Genomic DNA, 26,281 nt, shown 5'->3' with positions numbered 1-26,281 from the left:
AAGAAAAGTACAGACGTCTCCATACTGTTCCCCAATACTATACTAGACTCATTTTGGTACAATGAGATCAACGAATCTAGGACTTTGATACCAACTTTTTCATGACCCAGACCGTCGTGATTGACACCCACACTGACCTTCCGGTGGGAGAACCATTATTACAACCCAACTAAGCAACTTAACGAAAACTAGAACATTTAAAGATACAGAAGCAGGTTTAAATGAGTAATGAAATATGGAGTCCCCATAAACTCCAAATATTTAACAAACCAACTAAACAAACTATTGCGGAAAACAACTCCTAGAACCTGAAAGTCATTGTACCAAAACTCTAAATTCAACAAGTCTAAAAAGAGGAATGTGACCCCTAAACTAACATAAGAAAAGTTTAACTAAAACAGTCTTAGTCCAAAAAGAGTGGACTAAACAAGGAAGGATTCATGGTGGCCTGGAAGAGCTGGCTCACCCTTGAATCCGGTCTTCGATCAATGATCTCATAGCTGAGGTCTATTAGTAGCCGCCTGAAGATGCCCTGTACTAAAGCAAAGAACAAGCAAGTGCAGTATTAGTACACAACCACAGTGTACTGGTAGGATCACGCGGCCACCCTAGTAAGCGAGACATAGGCAAGCAATTACAATATTGTAAATGCACGTATACATAATACACAGATCAATTATCATTTTGAGAGCAACATACAGTTTTGAATATTAACGACAATTAGACATGAATATATAATCACAGTGGTCCTCTCATGGAACCCACACCCAAACTGTTAGTGTGTCAGAACATGACACCCGATCCAATATTTCTTCAAAATTTTGCAGGCTAAGAACTCATTGTTGTACAGCGCCATACGTTATAGCATCTAATAGGCAACTAAGTGTAATGCATCCAATATACATATTATTGTTTCCTCATTTTAGATATGTAATGGAGATAAATGGTACAGGTAGAGAAGCACTTATTAATGCTAATGGTGTTATTGAGAGTGTATTTTCCCCTGGCAAGTATTCAATGGAGTTGAGTTCTATTGCCTATGATCTTGAATGGAGGTTTGATAGAGAAGCACTCCATGAGGACCTTATTAGTAGGTAATAATTTACTAATCTTCTGTCTTTGATTTGGTGTACGGTATTTGTTTTGATATCCAACTAATCTGAATTCACTCCATAAAGCTCTACTTTATGAGTAAAGCGCACCTAACCAAAGGTGACTCGATTCACAGGGGTCAAACTCGACACCTGTGGTTAAAAATAAACATATATTTTCTTACTAGTCTACCACAAACTTTGGTGGTCACTCATTCTCTCTTCTTCTTTTTGGTTTTTCACCCGGTGTCCGAGCTTGAATGCGTTTGATTAATTCGAATCTTCATCGAAAAATCTCATTTTGGGGTGAAACACTTCCAAGTAATGCGATGCTATTCATAGGGAACGAACTCGAAACCTTTTGTTAAGGATGAATGGATACTTACCACCCACTGTAATCTTCGGTGGTCATTAATCTTCTATTTTTTTATTTTCCATCTACTGTCTGGTACCCTCTATGGATCCATCTAGTCCGAGTTTGTAGAGAAAGTCCCATTTTGGAGGCTAAGCGCTCCCAACTAAAGGGGACGCCATTCACATGGGTCAAACTAGAGATCTTTAGTTAAATATAGAGGGGTACTTACCACCTCAACAAAACCTTTGATGTTCGCTAATTATTTAGTTATGAGATATTTACAAGTAAATCTCCACAATTAACCTAAATTGGTTACTTAGTAAAAATGGTAACTGACCTACTATCACACATCCATACCAACACACATATCTGAATCAAGACATGTTGTTCTGTACATTGATATGTGTTATAGAATGTATATAGACTTAAATCTAGTAATATACATATCTATATTTAGGTAGCAGATTTATAGGAATCACTGTAGATTCATAGGAATCAATCTTAAATTTATTTTCTTAGTTAGCACCTAATGTATTGTATTTATTCACTGTTAACCTACTGCAATAAGAAAATATTTTCCATTGAATTACAGTATGATACACCAAGGGAAGATTTAACATCTACAATATATAAAGATTTTTTATTTTTTTTGAATTTACATATACAATATTACTTTTCAATGAAAAGGACTCAGACTTTGTCCCCCTGCTTCCCCTAACAAGTTCTTTTGTGCAAAATATACAGGGTATTGGCAGAGGAAGATCCAAATGCACCACATGGATTGAAACTAATAATAGAAGATTACCCTTTTGCTAATGATGGTTTAATACTTTGGGACATACTTAAACAATGGGTAACAAATTATGTCAATCTTTATTATCCACAAACAAATCTCATTGAATCTGATGAAGAACTCCAAGCTTGGTGGTCAGAGATAAAAAATGTTGGACATGGTGACAAGAAAGATGAGCCATGGTGGCCAGAGTTAAAAACCCCAAATGACTTAATTGGTATTGTCACAACAATAATTTGGGTAGCTTCTGGCCACCATGCAGCAGTAAACTTTGGCAAATACAGCTATGCAGGTACTCTCCTTTGCTTCTTTGCATTATTTTTCGATATTGTCTGCTATGTTGTTCAGACTCTTTAAAAATATCGAGTAGTGTGTGTCAGATTTTTCAAAAATAGTGAATAGTTAGAAAATTAGACATAGAAATATTTTAAAGAGTTCGAGTAACACAAGTTGTCCGTGGATATAAGTTAAATGAATGATAAGTCTATGTTGTGTAGACTCTTTAAAAATATCGACGAGTCTGTGTCAGATATTTCAAAAATAGTGAATTTTTGGAGAATCAAACATGGATGCAACAACATTTTTGGAAATTCCGAGATACATAATTAATTTTTTTTATATAAGTTAAATGAAGGACAAATAGGTCTTGGAACAACGGTAAAATTGTTACGAGTTTTTTAGAGTATGTTGCATATATTATACTCAACTTTGGGTGCGTCATTCCCGAAATCATATGTGAATTAATGCAGGATGCTTCGTACACTAGGCTACGTACTCTTTAGTGTGTATATATAAGTAAAATTATATAAAATATCCAGTATAATACCACAGGTGGGGTTTGAGGAGTGTATGATGCATGTATGCAGATCTCACGTCTACGTTTGTAGAGTAGAGAGATTGTTTCTGATAGACGATTGATTGTACTTACAGTCTATTGAATGTGTAGGCTACTTTCCAAATAGGCCAACAATTGCTAGGTCAAAAATGCCAACTGAGGATCCAAGATATGATAAATGGGAGGATTTCTTGAACAAACCTGAGGAGGCATTATTAAAATGCTTCCCTTCACAACTTCAAGCAACAACAATGATAGCAGTTTTAGATGTTTTGTCAAATCATTCTCCAGATGAAGAGTATGTTGGTACAAATATTGAACCTTTTTGGAAAGATGAACCCGTAATTAACGCGGTGTTTGACGTATTTTTGGGGAAATTGAAGGAGCTTGAAGGGATAATTGATGCTACAAATGCTGATAGTAATTTCAAGAATAGAAATAGAGCTGTAGTTATGCCTTATGAATTATTGAAACCATTTTCTGAACCTGGAATTACTGGAAAAAGGTGTACCTTATAGCATTTCCATTTGATTTTTTAAAATTAATATTTGTGAATTTTGTAATAAGATGCAATTGAAGGAAGTGTGTGTGTGTATATATATATGTATAATAATGCAAGACAATTGTTGTAATGATATTGGTCCAACTGTCAAGGTATTGTTTGCTTTGAGCCTCCGTCTCAACAGTTGATTATGAACTACTCATTCTTACAAGATCCCTAACTTTCTTCTCCCATTTCGATGTAAGATTCGCCTAAAGTGTAACGTGTAGTTAAACAACAAAATTCATTGTTAATTCTATTTAGCGACAGATTTTTGTTAACTGTGAGTGAAATAGCAATGGATTAACGATCACCATCATATTTGGAGGAAAAGGCTATAATTTGCACTTTAATGTGTGGTTTAGTGGTCTAATATATTCTACATATCTTTAATTTAGAACCACCAAATTAAAAGTCATCTTATTTTTTAAAATTTCATATTTAACATGAACGGGAACTAGCCTTGACATCATAGTAAAGATTTTTGTATGTGATCTATAAGTCACGATCGGTTCGTAATCTAATAATTATCAATGCTTGCATTAGAATAAGATGTTAAGAGGGATGAACCCTTTTCCTGACCCTACTAAAATGAGATGCTCTATATAATAAATTGCGGCTTCTTCTTTTTTCGCTTCAAATTATAGTGATGTATATGGCATTTCTGTTAACTCCTTAGCGTTGAATTTGATAAATGACACTTAAACATTCATTCATACTCTTCGCAGGCAAACACGTCAACAAGAAAGGAAACCAAGCATAAAGCATAAAGAAGAAATAAGGATATGTCCTGATCTGTAGAATCAATCAGAGATTCCGGAATAAAGATATGTCTTTATCTCTAGAATCAATCAGATTACAAAATCAATCAAGCAGATCATGATCAATCAGAGATTCCAAAAATCAATCGAATATATTCAAGGTTGCAAAATATATTCAAAATTGCAGAACAAATCACCTAAGGAAGGAAAGAGATAATGTGTATCAATCAAAGGATACTTTCAAGACAACAAGATCAGTTAACATCCAAGACTACAAGGAAGAAATCAAAATCAAGGGATGCATTCAAGTTAACGAGATCAGCCAAAGATTCAAGACCACAAGAAGATCATCATACAAAGGAATAAATCGATTTGCTCATGCATATATCTGATATGGACATGACTCAGCAAATCAATCAGAATAAAATCAAGGACTTAATAAAAGATCCTTGATTCAAACTCCCTTGCGTTTTCGTAAAAGAGCAAAGTCCTCCAAAGCTATATAAACTTCTCTTAGCCATAGTTGTGAATCACGCACTTCACTTGAACTTATATTGTAATCTTCTTTTATCTTTCATAAAACTTTGTACTCACTTGAGTGAACAATTGAAAAGAAAAGAGAAAGAAAGATATGAGTGTAGGTTATACAAGTAGAGGTTGTGTCAAAGAAAAAGATCTGATTTGCATATTAGACAGGGCTCTCAACTGTAGCATTCTGTAACACCCAAATTCTCAACAAGCTCTTAAGGAAACCCTTGAAACCCAAGGGGACTGGACATAGGCACCACGCCGGTGTTCCGAACCAATATAAAACTATTGGCGTCATTTACTTACTACATTTATTATCTTTGTTTATCTGCATTTCTAACTTGCAGGTGAGTCGATTGACTAATATAGGAAGTCGACTGAAGGAATTTTTAATTCACCCCCCACCCCGCTCTAACTTTCAATTGGTATCAGAGAAGGTCTCACTAGTAAAATGTTTAACCACACGTGAGTAAAGATCCAATGGCACACTATTAGATTCCTGGTGCTCCACTTCAAGATGTACATTCTTCAATACAACCACCGTATTTTAACGACCAACATTACTCCCACTGGAAAGATAGATTCATAATCTTTGTCTTTTCAAATGACCATTAAGTATGGATTGTGATCAAGAAGGGTCCAAAGCCTATTCCTAGACTAACTGAAAAAGACGGCACTGAGAAGCCATTTGATCCCGAATCCTTCGATATCACAAATGAGCAACAAGAGGTAATTCAAACTAATGCTAGAGCTATAAGTTTGTTATACCGTGCAGTAAGTGGAGTTGAATACGACAAGATATCAACATGTGAAACTGCAAAAGAAATGTGGGACAAACTAGAGGTAACTTATGAAGGAACCACCAAAGTAAAGGAAGCTCAGATCAGTTCACTAGTCAATGAATATGAATTATTCAAAATGGCTGGCTATGAAAACATAGAAGACATGTTCTCGAGATTTAGCAAAATTGTTTGCGAACTCAAATCTCTTGGAATGGTATACTCACATGGGCTACAAGTTAGAAAACTCGTCAGAAGTCTTCCCAAAGCTTGGAAAACTAAAGTTGTTATTCTTGAAGATGGAGATCTGCAGAAAATAATGTACGATGAACTTCGAGGCAACATGATGGCCTATGAGCAAAACCATATTAACAGGTACATCAAAGATGATAAAAAGAAAATTATGTCCTTTACTGCCGAGACATCTGAAGTCGGAGAAGAAGGTGATGAATATCAAGACGAAGGAATGACTCTCATAAATCGAGGAGTGAGACAAATGCTTAGACAAAGAAGACGGAGACCCCAACAAGATTTTAAGAATAAAGAAAAGAATGATGATTGTTGCTACTACTGTAGGAAACCAGGACATATCAAACAAAAATGTCCAGAACAGAGAAGGAGAAACAATCGTAGAAATGAAGATCCAAAAAGTCTCGAAGCCTGGGATCAAGGAGAAACATCTGAAGATGATCATGATGAAATTGCCAGCATATGCTTAATGGCACTAGGTGAAACAAGTGAGGTAAGATATTTTAACTGTCCTAACTGTAATGACTTACATGACTCTTTGGACATAGTTACTGATGAGTTACAGAAAGTAATTGATGAGTACAATAAGATTGCTCAAGAAAAGAAAGTCTTGGCAGATTCTTCTTAAAGCAAGTCATATTGAAGTAGACTTACTAGCAGAAGAACTGGAAGAAGTAAAAATGCAGTTGAAATCTCCTAGTCATAGCTCTGTCAGATCTAACAGAACTGCTTTCAACAGGAGAAGATCTCTTAATCAAAATTCCAACAGAACCAACAGATCTACATCTAATTCTCCTTATCATTTTGTTGAAAATTCTGTTAATTTCTCTTGTTATACTTGTGGTGACATTAGTCACAAATCTTTTAACTGTAGGAAATTTTCTTCTGGAAAATGGATTTGGAGACCAAAAATTGTTAATCCTAACCCTCAAGGATCCAAATATACTTGGGTACCAAAAATAAATTAATCTACTTGTTTTGCAAAAGCAGACCAAAAGAACCTACAAAAAGGGAATGTGGGTAATAGATAGTGGATGCTCCAGACATATGTGCGGAAAGAAAGAAAATTTCAAAACTCTTAACAAAAACGGTGGAAGATAAGCACAGACTAGAGACAATGCAAAAGGAGAAGTAGTAGGAGTTGGATCTATCACTCTCAGCTCATCATGTGATACATCAGAAGTATACCTAGTGGAGGGACTTAAACACAACCTGCTTAGCATCAGTCAACTATGTGATGTTGGATTCAAATTCTCATTCAATGCTACAACTTGCACTATCAGACATGTGACTAAGGATATCACAATCGTTGGAGATCGTAATGATAATATCTGTATTGACTTACCAACACTTATATGTCTAACTATAGTATCAAATAAATCTTGGCTATGGCATAGAAAACTTGGTCACGCTAACATGCATTCCTTTGAAAAATTGTCCAGACTTGAACTAGTCATTGGGCTTCCAAAGTTAAAATTCAAAAAGGACCATATATGCGACGCTTGTCAGCTTGGTGAGCAAACTTGTTCTTCGTTCAAGGTCAAGGATACTGTAAGTACCACTAAACCTTTGCAACTTCTACATATGGATCTCTCTGGTCCCACTTGAACCGCTAGCATTAGTAGTAAGAAATATGTCTTCGTTATCGTTGACGACCTCTTAAGATTTACTTGGGTAATTTTACCATCTTATAAAATGAAGTTTTCTCTATCTTTAAAGTGTTTTGTAGAGCGTACAAAGAGAAGCAGGATATTTTATTTCCACAATTCATAGTGATCATGGAGGAGAATTTGAGAATAAAGCATTTGAGGAATTTTCTGATAAAAATGGATTCACCCAAAATTTCTCATCTCCTAGATCACCTCAGCATAATAGGTGGTAGAATGGAAAAATCATTCGCCAGAACCATGCTTCTTGATCAAAATCTCACTAATCAATTCTGGACTGAAGCAGTAAGTATTGCATGCCATATTTTGAACATATGCCTTATCAGACCTATTTTAACTCCATATGAGCTATGGAGAGGTAAGAAGCCTAATATCAGCTATTTTCACCCTTTCAGATGCAAATGTTTCATTCACAACAATGGTAAGACAAATCTGAGTAAGTTTGATCCAAGAAGTGATGAAGGTATATTCTTTGGTGATGCACCCATCAGTCGTGCATTTCTAGTTTTTAATAAAAGTACTTTAAGTGTTGAAGAATCTGTTCATGTTGTTTTTAATGATAATAACCCAAGGATGCAGGAAGTAGAGTCTATAGATGATGAAACTACTCCAGCATTGAACGCTGAGAACCTCTCAACTACTTCTGATCGAAGTCAACTACTCCAGAATTGAAGTCAACTAGTCCAGAACCGAAGTCGACTAGCCCAATCGAAAAGACATGCATGGAGACACAGCGCTAGCTATCCAAATGACTTCATTATGGGTAAACTAACCAACTCAATACAAACCAGAGCTTTATTGAGAAAATAAGCATATGTTGCACTCGTGTCTCAACTTGAACCCAAATGTATAAATGAGGCAATGAAAGGTGAATCTTGGAGACAAACAATAAAAGAAGAACTTGACCAGCTTAAAATAAACAAGGAAGGTATTGATTACGATGAAACTTTTGCTCCGGTAGCAAGGTTAGAATCCTAAAAGAAGTCTCCAAAGAAACTGCGTCCCAATGCTTCAGGATCCCTCTCTCCCGAGGACATACACCGCTTCTGGGGAATTGAGCAAAAGAACATTATGTGCGGTCTTGAACTTTTCGAGGAAGTTGTTCGCCTCTTCTATGCAAACCTTTGTATTTCTCCTGACAGTGGAAGTAATCTCCATAGTCAACAAGTTGACTTTCTCAACAGTGGAGTTAGCTCCTCCAACACTGACCCTGTGTGACGGTTCAAATCTCCTACTCCAGTCTCTCCAGAAATGTGGAAAGCTCTTATAACTCCTTTTGTGGAATGGTCATCAACAACCTTAAATACTTTCTGGGTGATCGCTAACTCATAATCTTTGACTCTCGTTTGGTTTTTGCAGTTTTTATTATTTGGATTGCATATTGAGGACTCGTTATCCTCATATCTGCTACACTGTTTTTATTTATTTTTGGTCCTACTATTATCCTATTTGCCCTGCTTTCTTTTTTATTATGCCAAAGGGGGAGAACATCTTTGCTTCCACAATTTCCATAAAGGCAAAGGGAGCCAATACATATAGATGAGTCTTACAAATAGGGGGAGCTACGAGACCAACGAATTCCTACAGACAGGGGGGGTGCTATAAGACCAATTAATTCCTACATGAACATCAGGGAAGTTTCATTGTCTCTCAGATTACTATATTGAAATTGTGAATTTTATTGTCATTATTAAAAAAGGGGAGATTGTTAACTCCTTAGCGTTGATTTTGATATATGACACTTAAACATTCACTCATACTCTTCACAGGCAAACACATCAACAAGAAAGGAAACCAAGCATAAAGCATAAAGAATAAATAAAGATATGTCCTGATCTGTAGAATCAATCAGAGATTCCAGAATAAATATAGGTCTTGATCTCTAGAGTCAATCAGATTCCAGAATCAATCAAGCAGATCATGATCAATCAGAGATTCTAGAAAACAATAAAATATATTCAAGATTGCAGAACAAATCACCTAAGGAAGGAAAGAGATAATGTACATCAATCAAAGGATACTGTCAAGACAATAAGATCAGTTAACATACAAGACTACAAGGAAGAAATCGAAATCAAGGGATGCATTCAAGTTAACGAGATCAGCCAAAGATTCAAGACCACAAGAAGATCATCATACAAAGGAATAAATCGATTTTCTCATGCACATATCCGATATGGACATGACTCAGCAAATCAATCAAAATAAAATCAAGGACTTAATCAAAAATCATTGATTCAAACTCCCTTGGGTTTTCGTAAAAGAACAAAGTCCTCCAAAGCTATAGAAACCTCTCTTAGCCATAGTTGTGAAACACACACTTCATTTTTACTTATATTGTAATCTTCTTTTATCTTTCATAAAACTTTGTGCTCACTTGAGTGAACAATTGAAAAGAAAAGAGAAAGAAAGATTTGAGTGTAGGTTATACAGGTAGAGGTTGTGTCAAAGAAAAAGATTTGATTTCCATATCAGACAAGGCTCTCAACTGTAACATTATGTAACACCTAAATTCTCAACAAGCTCTTAAGGAAACCCTTGAAACCCAATGGGACTGGACGTATGTATCACACCGGTGTTCCGAACCAATATAAAACTATTGGCGTCATTTACTTACTACATTTATTATCTTTGTTTATCTGTATTACTTACTTGCAGGTGAGTTGACTGACCAATATAGGAAGTTGACTGAATGAATTTTTAATTCACCCCCCATCTTAAATTTCATTTTCTTCCTTTAAGACTCAAATCAAAGTTTGCTTTCATTTGTCTATGGCATGTAAAAATAAATTTGACTGATAAAAAGAAATCGAACACAAACTTAAATCTTTAGATCATTCAATCGGACGATATATGTCATCACTAAAATTGAACTTTAATTTACCAGCAACTGTTGCATTCTTCTTTGTCTTTAAGGGTATAGATGTATACAATGTATGTTGAATTTGGCTTTTAGTTATTGCAGTAGTTTTTAGCAAAATAAGTTAATTAGTTTAAGATGAATTTGAATTTCAAATTTTAGCTAGGTTGTTTGAATTGTTAAAATATTTTAGGTTATTTTAAATTTCAAATTATGCAGATTATATTTTTATGTTGGCTATTTAAAGCCCCTCAATGCTTAATAAATTTTTTGAAAGCTACTGAAAGTCATTTCAATCCAAAGAGAGATACTTTCAACGCTTATTTTGCTACCCCATTTTTTTTTAAAACACCAATAGTGTAATTATTTTGGACTTGACTTGGAAGTCAAGATCTATGCACCAACAACACGATTATCCTAACCAATCAATTTCTTTTCAAAATTTTGACTTGAAATGTCTTTTCTCAAAGCCTATACACCAAATATTACGCTTATTCTGATGGCCGCCTTTTATGATTAATCAAACTTTTTGAATTTTTGACTTGAAAGGTTTTTGCCCCAATCTATACACCAAATAAGAAAATTTTAATTCTTACTTGACAAATGTTAGATTACATAGTATTTTAATTTCCGTTGAATATATGAAGGACATATATACCTTTCTATGTCAACCTGACTTCTCCTCATCCTTACCTCATTTGTGCCCCAAATATCAAGCTCTTTCTCTTCTACAATTGAAGCACATGTTTACCATTGATCCTTATGCTTCTGATTATTGTCGCGACGTAACAGGTGAAGGGATTCAGTCATATCCAAGAACTCTTAAATGGAACAAGAGAGCAAATTGTTGCTCATGGGATGGAGTTCATTGCGACGAGATGACATGATAAGTAATTGAGCTTGATATCCGTTGCAACAAACTTCAAGGCAAGTTTCATTCCAATAGTAGCCTCTTTCTACTCTTCAATCTCAAAAGGATTGATTTGTCGTAAAATGATTTCACTGGATCGCTCATTTCACCTAAATTTGGTGAGTTTTCAAGTTTGATGCATCTTGATTTGTCAGGTTCAAGTTTTACAGAGTGAAATCTCTCTCACCTTTCTAAACTACACATTCTTCGATTCAGTGGTCTATATGAGCTTAGTCTTGGGCCTCACAATTTTGAATTGCTCCTTAAAAACTTGACCCAATTAAGAGAGCTTGACCTTGACGGTGTGAACATCTCTTCCACCATTCCTCAGAATTTATCTTCTCATTTAACAACTCCATGACTTTTAGACACACAATTACGTGGGGTATTGCTCGAAAGAGTTTTCCACTTTTCCAACTTAGAATTTCTCGATTCATCATCCAATCCCCATCTCACTGTTAGGTTTCCCACAACCAAATGGAATAGCAGTGCATCACTCGTGAAGTTAGATCTCTATGATGTGCATTTTACTGGTAAGATACCTGAATCATTTAGCCATCTAACTTCACTTCATGAGTTGGACATGCGTTATTCTAATCTGACAGGGCCTATTCCTAAACCTCTATGAAATCTCACCAACATAGAGAGTTTATTACTTGGTGATAACCATCTTGAAGGACCAATTCCCCAGTTCTCAAGATTTGAAAAGCTCAAGGAGTTATCACTTGGAAATAACAATTTTGATGGTTGAATTGAGTTCTTATCCTTTAAAAGAAACTGGATGCAATTTGAATACTTAGATTTTTCATCCAATTGCCTAACTGGTCCAATTCCATCCAACATAAGCGGACTGCAAAACCTGCAATTACTCAACTTGTCATCACTGGTCAGATAGAGTGGCAAGCATGATTCAGGGAAGAGAGGCGAATGACAATGTGTTTGCTGCGAATTGGAATTAAATGAAACTGTAGCTATAACATTTATTTTGAATTAATAGTTCATTATGATGCACATATTTCCCTTAAAAAATAGGCATCGACCCGACTTGTCAGCCCGGTGGGCCAAAATTCGGACCCATCATATTAGGCCCGATAGAAATTTTTAACGGGTCACGAGCCGGTTATTTTTACCTGAAATTATTTTTTAGACCTGTACCGATCCGGCCCATTAGTGATAAATCAATAAGGCACACAGGTAATAGGCCGGGCTGGCCCAACTCGACCCAGTTAACATGCTTAATGAAAAGTGAATCAATCAAATATGATTTTTTTCTTACCTGATCTTACTTGAATTAGTTTTTACAGAAATATAATTTTAAAGAAAATTAGGCATGTGTTACCGAAAATTTTCGAGGTGTATAACATGGTAATTAAAAATCAAGTAGATTAATAAAACAGAATCTTATTAAATGGAATATGGAGTATTTATTAATAAAATTATAATTGTAATATTTTTAATAAAATGTTCCAACAAGTTAAACAATTTATTATATTTCAATCATTATGCATTTTCAAATTCTATATTTTACTTTAGAGCCTCCAATTTCTTAAAATTTTAACAACATAATTTACACAAAGGTAAGAAGGGAAAATATAGCTTTCCAATTATCAATTTAGAGAGGAAAACTACACAAATTTAGATGGGCCGATTTTTGAAGTATACAACTTAACAATTGTATTTGCACCAGCATAGCAATACTTTTTTTTTCAATTATATAGCAATTTTTTTTTTCAAAAGTAGAATTTAATTTTTTTAAAAAAATTCCAAATCTGCCACGCTTATCCCGATTTCCATAAATTTCTCCAATAATTTTACCTTCCCTAAATTATTCAAATATGTTAAAAAAATAAATCGGAACAATAAAATAAATAATAAAAAGAAAAAGAAAAATCGAAAATTAAAGCATGACAGCCCACAATTTATTTTTTAATTCCTTAATTTTCTCCCCCTCTTTTATTTACCTTCCATAAATATCTCTAATATAGTTATTGCTTCTCTCTCATAATTCTAATCAAAATCAGACTCTATACCTTCACTATTCTGAAAGTGTGTTCAATGGATTTTTTTCAGCACGACGGGAGATGGAATGAAACTGGTATTCACCATAATAATTGCTTCGATTATGGTTGTTTAAAGTATATTTACTGATTTTATTGATTTTTTTATATAAATATATATATTGTTATAGCTTTATTGATTGGTATTTTTTGGATGGAATTTGTAAAACATAAACTATATTGTTCTCAATTGCTTTGCACCATATGTAGGTACTCGCCTATAGTTAAATTATTGGTTAATTAGTGGTTTATATATTGGTGTAGTCCATATGTTTTGAATGCATATGTTTTTTAGTTAGTGGCGTATATACACCAAAATATTATGGTGTATTTTTGTTGAATTTTTATGTTATTTATCGGGTTATTCTACTAGGCACTATTATTTATTTTGTATCTACCAAAAACAAAACACCAACAAATATAAAATAAGATTTTATAAAGTTTTGTTATATGACAGTGGTTAGTTTGTTTATTGGTATTGTTTGGTTAGTTTGTAGTTCAAATGATGATATATATATATCAATTTGAAGTGTACACAAATTTTTAATCCTAATATACACCATAATAATTGTAAATACTAAAATTTATACCAATTCTGCATAGCATTTAAACCAGTAAATTAATTTTAGCATTCTTTATCATAAATTATACTACTATAATACACAAATATAAGTTGGATTGTTTTGAAGTATTTTATTGGTTTTATTGATTAAACGTTTTTATAAACATATATTGCTATAGCTTTATTGATTGGTGTTTTTTGGATGGGATCTTAAATATGGAGTGTAACAAGTATGTATTAGTTTTTTAATTATTATTTTTTTAGTTTGATTGCTAAAATATATAGTTCATTTTTTTTTATTGTTTTTTGTTGTTTTTCTTGCTTGATTTTTTGTGTAAATATATATGTTAACTATGAAAAATATTGCTTGAATGACTGCTTCGTATATTGTTTGACACACAAATTTGAATTAATTTGATTATATAAAATGATTGAAAAATTTTGGGTTAAATTATGGTGTATATCTTGGTCTAGTTTATGTATTTCGTACTATAGTGCACTATGCACCAAAATTTAATCATAATGTACAATATTGTTCAAGATAGCAATGTTAAACTATCATGTGCACTTTATTTTTTAATTAAGTTGAAAATGGTAATTTCTTGGTTAGTTTGTGGTGTATATATTGATGTACATCATATATTATATATTAGATTGAACTGTACACCAAAACATCACCATATTATACACCAAAACGTTACCATACTGTACACCAAAGCGTCACCATATTATATATCATTTCTAATTAATTTGTAATTTAAAAAATTATAAATAAGTGGTTGTATTATGATGTTATACATTCTTGTAGGTTAGTATGTGTAACTATTTATCGAAATGTATCGCAGGAATGTATGTGGATTTCAAGATTAAAGGAGTGATATATGACACAAACACCAAAAAGACGTTTACTAAATAGATACAATACTTTGTAATTAATTTTATTTTTTTATGAATGGAATTTTTACTAATACTAGTGATTTTTTCATATATATATTGGTATAATTATTTATTAATTCGATGATAAATATTGATAGATAGTTGATAATATTATGGTGTAAGGCAACATATAGTTGAAATATATAACAAATATTAATGTTATAATCATGAATTTTTACTTCATGTGCAATTTAATTATTTGTTGGTGTAAGTTATTCATTGTGATTAAAAATAATTGTACACCAAACTTAATCTACAATGTACATTATTTAATATACTTTTTTGAAAAAAGTTAAAACTATTGAACGGTGCTATGGTTTATAATAGGAATAAAATTTGATTATATTTTGGTATAAGTTAGTTATTATAATTACAAAAAAATGGTCAACGATATAATACAAATTCTATACCATTTAATATACTCACCCCCCACCCCACCCCTTTTTAACTAACATATATAAAATTGAAGAGAGAAGTAAAAAAAGATCTTCCCATAATAGTTGAAATGAAATTAAAGAGAGAGAAAATAAATTCAATAGTAATTGTATGAAATTAATGAGAAACATGTTTAAGGATAGAAATCATATTAATTAGATGATACATTTTTTCTCCCTAAAAATTAGTGTCAAAATCTAAAAAGATAATTAGAAAAAACGTAATTGAAGAGAGAGAGAGAGAAAATTAGCATCAAATTCTAAGAAGATAATTAAAAAAAAAAGTAATTGAAGAGAGAGAGAAAAAAATAGCATCAAAATCTAAAACAGAAAATTTAAGAAAAACGTAATTGAAGAGAGAGAAAAATATTTTTTACCATAGTAATTGTATCAAGTAAAAAAGAGAAAAAAAAAATTTAAGTAAAAGAAATGTATGCAATTATAATTGTGTTGATAATCTAAATGGTAAAAGTAATAAATAATGAGTTCCATAAAATAAGCCACTAAGGCACAAAAATAGGTATAAACACGTGTGAAGATATATATATTTAATAAGCTGTCATATGTATAATTAAAATGTTATTGTTATAAACAAAAAAAGTTTGAAACTGTTTAGCAGAGAGAATATTTGATAAATATTAATATCCTAATTAAACTCCATATAAAAGGCACAAAATATTAATAGTATGAGAGAGAAAAATCTGTAAAACAAAATTAAATTAAATACAAAAATTAAATGTTTGTTATGTATGTAATTTAAAAACTTAGTTTGTAATTAAATATAAATATATTGATATTTCGTTAATAAAAGTCTTAAGGAGTATATTTTTATAATTTTCACAATTTAGATCCACTATGAAAAGTATTTACCTAAATTGGACTTAAAATACATTTACCCTTGTAAAATCCATTGCCTAAATATTTTACCAGGCCTCTCCCCCACTTCAATTTGTATCGAAATTCTTTAAATTGTGCACTAACTTTCAGTTTCTTTCCTTTCTTAAATGGAGCAACCAACTTCTTTTCTTATTTATTTTCTCTTTTTTTTTCTTGGTAAATTTATGTTGTTCCACCTGATTTTCTCTTTATTTTCACTCAATTTTCTCTTTATTTCCTATTCCTCCCCCCCCCCCCCCCCCCCCCCACCTCTTCTGATTATTTCTTTATTATTTATTATTTTTCTCCCTTCTGATATTTTCTTTATTATTTATCCTTTTTTTTCGTTAATTATTTTTCTCAAATCATAATATTCTGTATTTTTTTTAACACAATTTAATTTCATATTTTCGGTCATTTTGTATATCTTTTTTTGAGTTTTATTTTTTCTCATTTCGTTCTTTTAAAGAAACTAGTATACGTGTCTGCGCGTTGCGCGAATAATATAAAGAATTATTAATCATATATATAATAATGACCTATTTCAATATATCATTTCTCATTTTTTTAATCAAAAACGTTTTTTGTTATCTTATTAAAAATAATGAAATAGATGTCAATCAATAAAGATAAGTATTCTAATTATGATAAAAATAAGAATTCAAAATAACATAAACGTTAGCCACATGTATAATCATTTAGATTTTAAAAAATGAAAAAAAGTTAAATTAATTGTGGTAACTATATTTAAAAATATGATGTTAAATAAAATACTTAATACTATTGTAAATCCTATTAATTTTTTTTTAAAATAAGTATAAAGAACCAAAACTAAATCCTATTGTATATTTTCGTGATTTTTCTAGTGGATTATATTAGGATTTTTTTGATTTTTTTAATCTTTGAATTAATTTATTTATTTTCCATTTTCCATTATCTTTAGTATGTAGTTTACAGGAATATCCATCTTCATTTTTATAATTTTATTTAAGACTAAATAAAGAATATTAGTTTCTATTGTTTGTTATTGGAGCGAATATAAATGAATCATTGTGTTCCTATGATTTAGTAGAAGAGATTGCCCACATATTTAAAATTTACCTTAATAATCTTTAAAAATCAATTGCAGTAACAAATGGAGATAAATTAATTAATTTATAATCATAAGAGATAAAAATAAAAAAATCATACAATTTTCATCCATTTTAAATGTTTAATTAAACGATTTTCAAACTAAAAATTCAAGAACAATTGTAGCGGGAACACGTGACTATATATATATATATATATATATATATATATATATATATATATTATTTATTGGATTTCAAAATGAAAATCGATGATCAAAATAAAAGTTTACTCTTTAAAAGTATTTTTGTAGTTATTATTTTTATTCAATAATAGAGTGACACTTTAAATATGTGTAAATAATAAATTTTGTTGATTTTTTTATGCAAGTATTTTCACCTATTTTTATAGTATTTCTGGAATTAAAATAAAATAAAATGTGCAATATATAAATATCATATTTTTGAAACTTTTTTGAATTACACCAAGGAGCATCAAATGTTGTCAATTTTTTTTTTTAAACTCCATACTCTAAAATGCAACAAACTTCAAAATTTAGTATCTTCACTCATATTTTGTATATTTTTTCTGATCTAATTTTCTTATACATAAAATACATTATAAATAAGATATAAATATAGATAAACAAATAAAGTAGATATTTAAATGCTTATGAGACAAAAATAGATAATATGTAATAAATAAACAATTCATACCAGAGTACAAATTGAATTATATTTGAGAGAGAAAGTAAGTAGTTTATTTCTAATTTTTATTTTTAATATCACAACTTCAATATATTTGTGAATATTTCCTCAATCGATGTGTTTTATCATCTTCATATGAGATTTAAAGAGAAAGTTAAAAGATGAAGAAGTAAAAAAAAAGAAGAAAAAAAACTTGTATTAGATAGATTACCATAAAATCATAATTGTTAAGTTACTTTTCCTCATAAAATAATTCATCCTTGATTCTGAATATCTACTGTATCATGCAAAAAATATTCGAAAAAATTTAACATTGAAGAACACAATTTATTATATTTTGAAAGTAATTGTATTATGATAATGATGAAAATGATAGACTTTAACACTGAAAAATTAGTTATAAGTTTAAAGTTTTGTGTTTTATCATTATTGGAAAATTTTTTATGCCGTCTAGTGCATTGTGATTCAAGCAAGTCTCCATCCTCAGTATATTTTCAATATATATTGCATACAGAATGACCTCAAATATTCATACAATATATCTAGAATCTAACAAAAATTAACAAAATTTCTGATCATAACTGAATTGTCCTCAATTGAGACCGTAACTAAATCATACTTATCAAAAACGATCTCTTCACACGAGTAGAGCGACACATATATGCATGCCCAAAACACTGCTTACTCTGCGCAAGAATGTTGGTGACTTCTTTGTGTTGCCTTACCATTGCAATTTTGCAATTTAGTGTGAGTTTGATTAGTATGTAGAATGTAGATGCCAGTTTTTTGAAAAAACTTTTTAATTGGATTTATTTATTTATGAACATTTAAAGATAAAGTGTACATGAGCAGTTGAGTAGTTTTAGGTAACCACTTTCAAATTCAAATAAAAAAAATAACCACTTTGTCATGTTATCCCTTTTTTTTTCTACGTAGGTTAATTTGAATTTTTCTGTGTTTTCCATTTTTTTTATCCGTGTTTTCCATTCTGTTTTTGTAATTTTATTTTAAAAGTTTTCTATGTTCTGATTTATTAATATATATATTTATAAGATTTTTATTTAATTATTATAATTTTATTTTTATGTTTTTACCGTGTTTTTCATTCTATGTTTGCAATATTTTTATTTTCAACTTTATTATATTTCCAATTTATATATATATATATATATATATATATATATATATATATATATACTAAACGTTTATTAAAGAAGATCATCAAACTTGGTGGGAATTTTTTTACCGTATTTAATATATATTCATTAAACTAAATGTACAGTTAAAATATCATCAAACTTTGTGGGAAATTTTTTTAACGTATTTAAGTAATAATTTTTTTTCAAAAATAAATTAAAAACAGTTTTCCAGTTACATGGGACTAATTTTCAAAACTATTTTTAAATGATTTATATTTAATTATTTTAAAATTTGATTTTTATGGTGCTGACACGTAGGCGTTTTTTCATCTCCTATTATAGATTTTTAAATTTTAAATTTTAAATTAATTAATTTTGATAATTCATAAACTATAACTTCTACTGTTATAAAATTTATTTTTTAAAAAATTAGACAGTTAGCATTTTATTAGGAACAAACATATTTAATTTATTAAAAAAAAAAGAAATCAATACAACAGTTTTAACGTAAACATTTTTAAAATTGATTTCTAATTTATGTTTTTTTTTAAATTTTTGTTTTTTAAATTGTTTTTTATTATTTAATATTTCTACTAATTTTGTAGTGCTGACACGTAAGCGTTTTTTCTTCTCCTATTATATATAAATAGATTATTTTTTTATTTGCTACACTTTGTAATAATACCATCACATTATCTATATATCGTCATGGTATCATTTTTATTATTTTTTATTTATTTTTTTTCCTTTTCTCTTTTAAATAATTTATCTTTTTTGTCTCTTTTGATTATTTTTAAGAAAAGCAAAAATAAAAATATTAGCTAACTACTTTTAGATTAACAAAAAAAAGTAATATTAAATTCACTAATTTACTTACAAAAGTGCTCATTCTTTAATGATACCATGTCAATATATGATATATTGTAATTGTATCGTTGAGAAATGAGTTGGTTGTACATGAATGGTTGTAGGAAACCTTAATGATACCATAGTAGTATATGATATGTTGTTATGATATCATTAAGGAATGCGTAGTTTTGTAAATAAATGAATGAAGAAAACCTTAGTGCTACCATAATTGTATATTCATATATTATGATAGTATCATACATGCATGATCTGAAGAGTGTTATAGATTATATGAAATAATCTTGAATGATACCATGTTAGTATATGATATGTTTCAATGATATCATTGAGAAATTATGAGTTCCTCTCTTGAAATTGTTCATTAGTCAATGATATCGTGCTATTATATATATATATATAATTTATTGGTGTCATTGAGGACTAGTTGGTTGCACATGAACGCATGTAGGAAACCTTAATGATATCATAGCAGTATATGATACCGTCATGATATCATTAATGCATGAGTAATTTTGTGAATGAAGTAATGAAGGAAACCTTAGTGCTATCATAACAATGTATTTATATGCTATGACGGTATCATAAATGATATGAAAATTGTTACTGATTATATGAAATAATTTTTAATGATACCATGTCGTTATATGATATATTGTGATGGTATCATTGAAAAATTATGATATCATCTCTTGAAAAATTGATCATCAGTCAATGATACCATCCTATTATTGAATGATTGAAGCAAACATCAATAGTACCATGGCAATATATAGATAATGTGATGGTATAATTACAAATTGAATACAAACCATAATGATACCATGTCAATATATAGATATATTGTGATTGTATCATGGAGGTCCCACCAAAAGATTGAAGCATTGAGCCATGACAATATGTAGATATATTATGATGTTATCATGAAGGTCTCACTGAACGATTGAAGCAACATTCAATGATATCATAATAATATATATGAAATTAAATTGTGGCGAAAGATACAAAAATATTATAATTTGAGCAAAAATATGAATGGTAAAAGAAGAAAAATAATAAAATAATAAAAAATAATCGAGAAAAGAGAAAAGAAAAGGAACAGGAAATAAAGAAATTGAATGATAAAAATAAAAGGAACCAATAGATGAGAAAAAGTGGAAAAGGAAAAATAAATAAATAAATAAATGAGAAAAAAATTAAAAAGCAGAAAAAGTATATAAAATAATTTTTTTTATTAAATTTGATTTAATAAATGAGTTAGTGATTTAACATTTTTTTAAATTTATTTCTTGTTGTAGTCTAATTATTTAATTTTCTTACATTTATTAGTCTAAAGAAAGTTAATTACTATATTTAATTTTGAATGTTATTAAAAAAGATAAAAAACAAAAAAAAAAAACAAAAAAAAGGAAGAAAGCAACCTTTTACATGAAAGAAAAGTTGAGTCTTTCACAAAAATAAAATAAAAAAGATAAAATAGAAAAAGAGTGATGACATCATGCTGAAGTCAGACCGAGTAAAGACATCTAGGTAATTATTGAAGGGTATTAAAATAAAAAAGTAGTCACTTGTAAAAAAAAATTCTTTTTTGGGTACAAGTGAAAATGTATTGTAACATGATAATAAAAATCAAGAAAATGAATGAGTCAAGTAAACCAATAATTCAACGCAAGGATAAATATAGAAAAAAAAAAATAAGCACTAGACATCTCAGAGTAATTCTGTGCTTTTTAAGAAATTTTATAATTTCTGGACTCCAAATTAAGATTTTGTTACTAAGATGTGAAGCAAAATTTTGTATAAATTTGCATCACATTTTAATATCCAACATTATATTTTCTAAAAATGGGTTACCCCAGCTTTATCACGATCATCCTCTTGTTGTTATTATTTGTGTTTCCTTTTGACCTTATTAAAGGTTGTTTTTTAACCAGAAATTATCATGTACAAATTATCGACGATCTTCCTTCTAATTCACCTCAACTGAAAATTCATTGTGCTTCAAAAGATGATGACTTTGGAGACCGATTTCTATCTAGTACCCAAAACTTCACTTGGTCGTTTTGTGAGGATTTATCGGTTAGTACTTTATATTTTTGTCATTTCTGGTGGGGTTCAAATGATCGTGTATTTGACGTGTTTAACGACCCTCAGAATTGTATCCTTCATGGAAAAGTTGCAGCTTACTCAACTACATGTGCATGGGTGGTTAAACCAGATGGGTTTTATTTGGGATACTATGAGAAAACAAGTGGAACTCTTTCGACGTACAAGGCTTATGATTGGGGTAATTAGTAACAAGTTGGAGGTTTCTCTTCTTGTAAAAAAATTAAAATGCAATATTCATTTGAGTTTTTAATTCATTTAATTGATGTTATGTGTGTTGAGAAAAAATAATTTTATATTTTGAGAAAAACTTTTTATATTATTGTCCAGATTCATTTCTTTGTATCTTAATGTTCGTTTTATTTTTTTTACTTGTCGAATTTTGACTTAACACATTTATAAAAAAAATACTCCCTCTGTTTCAAAAAGAGTGACCTAGTTTGACTTGACACGAGTTTAAGAAAATAAAGAAGACTTTTGAATCTTGTGGTCCTAAATTAAAATTATGTCAAATGTACAAAATTGCCCTTTAATCTTGTGGTATTAAACATGTCACGTGGAAAGATGAAAGTAAAATGTTACCAAAAAAGGAACGAGGTCATTCTTTTTTAAACAAACTAAAAAGGAAATTGGAAGTCATTCTTTTTGAAACGGATGGAGTAATGATTAGTATGATGAATTTACCATTTTACCCCTATTAATTGATAGGATACCCCAAACATATTTACTCATCATATTTTTCAAAACGTTAATCAATGTTAATAAATTAAGCGTATAATAGGAGAAAATAAAATTGTTCTTTCTTGATTGATCAAAAATGACAAGTAAAAGGAGATATCAAATTAGGAAATTTGATAAATAATTAGGGGCGAAGGAAGTAGTTAATAATGAATATTTGATATATTAATTATTCTTATGTAACACCCCGCAACTAGAAAGAGCTAGAATTAGAAAGAGTCATTTTTGGAAAGAATGAAAAATCTGGAAATTTGACAAAATTAATTTAAGTATGAGTTTTAGGTCAACTTCAAACGACCATAATTCCTAACTCAAGATGAGTTAGGTGTGCTACAAGATACCATAGGAAATATATTTGAATTATCTTTTCAACGCCTCCGAGTTTGCTCAGTTTCGTGTTCTTATGAGGGAGATATGCCCATTAGAAGTTGGTCTGTCAAGATAAGAAAAGTCAAAACCGGATTTTTAGAAGGGTATTATGGTCTTTTCATTTCTCAATTAATTAAATTCGTTTTTGGTAATTATGTTGGGTTCTCAACTGATGGGATTCAATTTACGCTATTGAAAATAAGTTAGGGTTTTGAGAGAAGAGAAAAGAAGAGGAGAAAAGAGAAGGAGAAGCAAGGAAATCGCCAAGTTCTTGAAGAATTGCTTGTGGATTTCATCAAGGGGTGATCTTTACGAGTATGTGAGATCACATAGCATTGCGTTCATTCACCCAAGCGCCAATCACGATTTAATTCAGCGTCTTGAAAGCATAGAAATTGAGTTCTTGATGGATTTGTTTGAAGTTTCTATTGGGTTCTTGATTTTTGGGAGTTGTTGACGAGTTCTTGATTTAGATTCATAAAATTAGATATCGTTTTGAGTAGATTCTTGCATATTTTGATTATGTAATCGAATCTAAGTGTTTGAGAAAAGATCCAATTTAATCTAGAGGGTTTAGCGTTGAAAAACAAGCAAGAAAAATTGGAATTTTCTGGGGAATAGGTGTGGGGTGCCGCGCCACTCAGAGCGCCCCATATAACTTTCTATAGGATAGGCTCTGGGGCACCGTGCCAGCCAGTGTGCCCCATCCCCAGGTCTGTTGTTTTGCCTCTAGCGCCCCGCGCCACTCAGAGCGCCAGGAACGCCAGGTCTTCTATCTTTTCTCACTTCTTTCTGATTTAGTTCCCTTGAAGCGAACCTATGTTTCCTAGTTGATTTCTACACTCTAAGGTATGTCTAAACAATATGAAATCATCCATAACATGAGATCATGAGCCTTGAATCTATAATTCAATTCAAGGAAAGTTAAGAGTCAAGTCAAGAGAAGTTCATAGAGTTTTCCAAAAGTCTTACAAACGTTTTAACTTTGTTTTAAGACTTGAGCATTGAGTTGAGTAAAGAGTAAAGATTGAAGTTCATTTATTCAAAAGAGTATATGGGGACTATGGATTCCCAAAGGGTAAAATGTTGTCACATATAAACAAAGGGATGAAACTTTGATTTCCAAAAGAGCCTTTGAGCTAGTTTTCAGAAAAGAGTAAATGCTTTCACAATTAAGCAAGAGAGGAAACCTTGATTTCCAAGAAGAGAGCCTTTGAGCTAAGTTTTGAGCAATTATCTTAAACCACAGAAAGAAGTTATGATTTTAAACATAAGAGCCAGTATTATATTTTGGGAGCAGTATTGAGCATTGATTTGGGGGAGAGTTCAGACAACTCCCAGCCCCTATAAACCATGTAGCCACCATGGGTAGAAAAGGGTCATACTTTTTAGATTATTCCTTAGTGCTTTTTAGCATAGACTAGTTGATCCACTTAGTAGTCAGGTTCTATACCCTCGGCAAGGTATAGGACAGCCCTGACAGCGTAAGGAAAAACGATGTATCATCACAATAGCTCTTACGTGATGGTTGTCGATTAGAGAAACTCCACAGAAGTAAATTGTATTTTTATATACATTCCAGAGTTTATATTGTATCTTTGCATACATACAGAGTTACTATTGTATTTCTAAATACACAGAGTTGATATCCATGTTTTAAAGCTTTTATTTATACTGCTTTAATTTATATTGAAATGAGTTCAGTTTAGTTCAGTTCAGTTCAGACCAGGTTTGTTCTTTCAGTTCCTTTCAAGCTTATGTCTTGTTTTTGTATTCCCCTCGCATGCTTGTACATTCAATGTACTGATGCCATTTGGCCTGCATCTTTTAATGATGTAGATACAGGTAACCAGGATCAACATCCAGCGCATCGTTACGCTGATTCTACCTGAGCTTCAGAGTTTGTTGGTGAGCCTCCTTGCTTTTGGAGGATCCCTTTTTATTGCTTTCAGTGTATTTAGTTCATTAGGATGTGGTGGGTCTTGTCCCGACGTCCATCTCAGTTGTTAGAGGTTTCATAGACAGTCAGATGTTAGTTCTTTAGTCTTTTCATACTATTATGTTGAGACTTGAGTTGCAACTTTAGCCAGTGAATATTATTTAATACATTCTCAGTTATTTTTGAGCTTTCAGTTTACTTTTAAATGTACAGTTATGTTGAGTTAAGTCTTCCGCTGAGTAAGTAAGTCAGGCCAATGATTCGCTTGGGATCAACAATGATTTTCGGGTGCCAGTCCCGTCCAGGATGTAGGCTCGGGGCGTGACATCTTACATGACGTGTCACTAACTTTAATTATCTTGGTCTTTGTTTTATTTTTATCTTTATTTTTATTTTTATCTTGGTCTTTATCAATCATCATCCAATTATAAATTAGCTAGTTGTTAGTCTGAAATTTGCCATCCAACGACGTCAAGTTTATCATAGCATGATGCTATGCTTTTTCAATTGTTTTTTTTTTTTTTTGAAAAAAATATAATTCTAAATTAGTTTAATTTGTTTGCAAAACTTGTTTGTTACAAAAATATTCTTTTTTGGAAAGTTGTAAACTTAACTTTTTCAAAGAAGTGCTGCCCAAATCATTTTTTATTCCATATTCGAAATCTAAAATATTAATTCAATTAAATTTGAATTCATATTGAAATAAAACACCTTCTAAAAAAAATGATCCTAAATTTAAGGCTCAAAATTTGAGACTTGTAATTAAAGATGTTATGGTATATTATAATTCAACTACAATCTTTGTTGGTAATGTTATCTACATATTTGCATTAACTTGATTTTCTCAAATTTACGATAATACTTTTCAAATTTCTAGATATTTACTTTATAAATTATACTCAAGAGTATGGTTTAATGATTAATAAAATGAGTTGAGAACTATAAAATCATAAATTTAAATTTTAACAAACACAAAAATATTAAGTGATTTCTTTTTATCTATTCTAAGCTTGATGGATAAAGTTATGTAATACGTATTACTAGTTAAAGATGATAACTATTCCGTAAAATAATTTAAGGTGTAACATTACCAACAAAAAAATTGATCTAT

The 26,281-nt window shown here is 30.6% G+C and overlaps 1 pseudogene; it reads left to right on the top strand.

Moving 5' to 3' along the window:
* Window positions 1-235: 235 nt before the first annotated feature.
* LOC125818450 (linoleate 13S-lipoxygenase 2-1, chloroplastic-like) lies at window positions 236-3,605 on the top strand (annotated as a pseudogene).
* The last annotated feature ends 22,676 nt before the right edge of the window (window positions 3,606-26,281 follow it).

This window comes from Solanum verrucosum, unplaced genomic scaffold, assembly GCF_900185275.1.
Source record: "Solanum verrucosum unplaced genomic scaffold, falcon-dt-bn FXZP01000233.1, whole genome shotgun sequence".
Lineage (NCBI taxonomy): Eukaryota > Viridiplantae > Streptophyta > Magnoliopsida > Solanales > Solanaceae > Solanum > Solanum verrucosum.
Note: the sequence above shows the minus strand (reverse complement) of the source record. Positions and strands in the feature narration are given on the sequence as shown.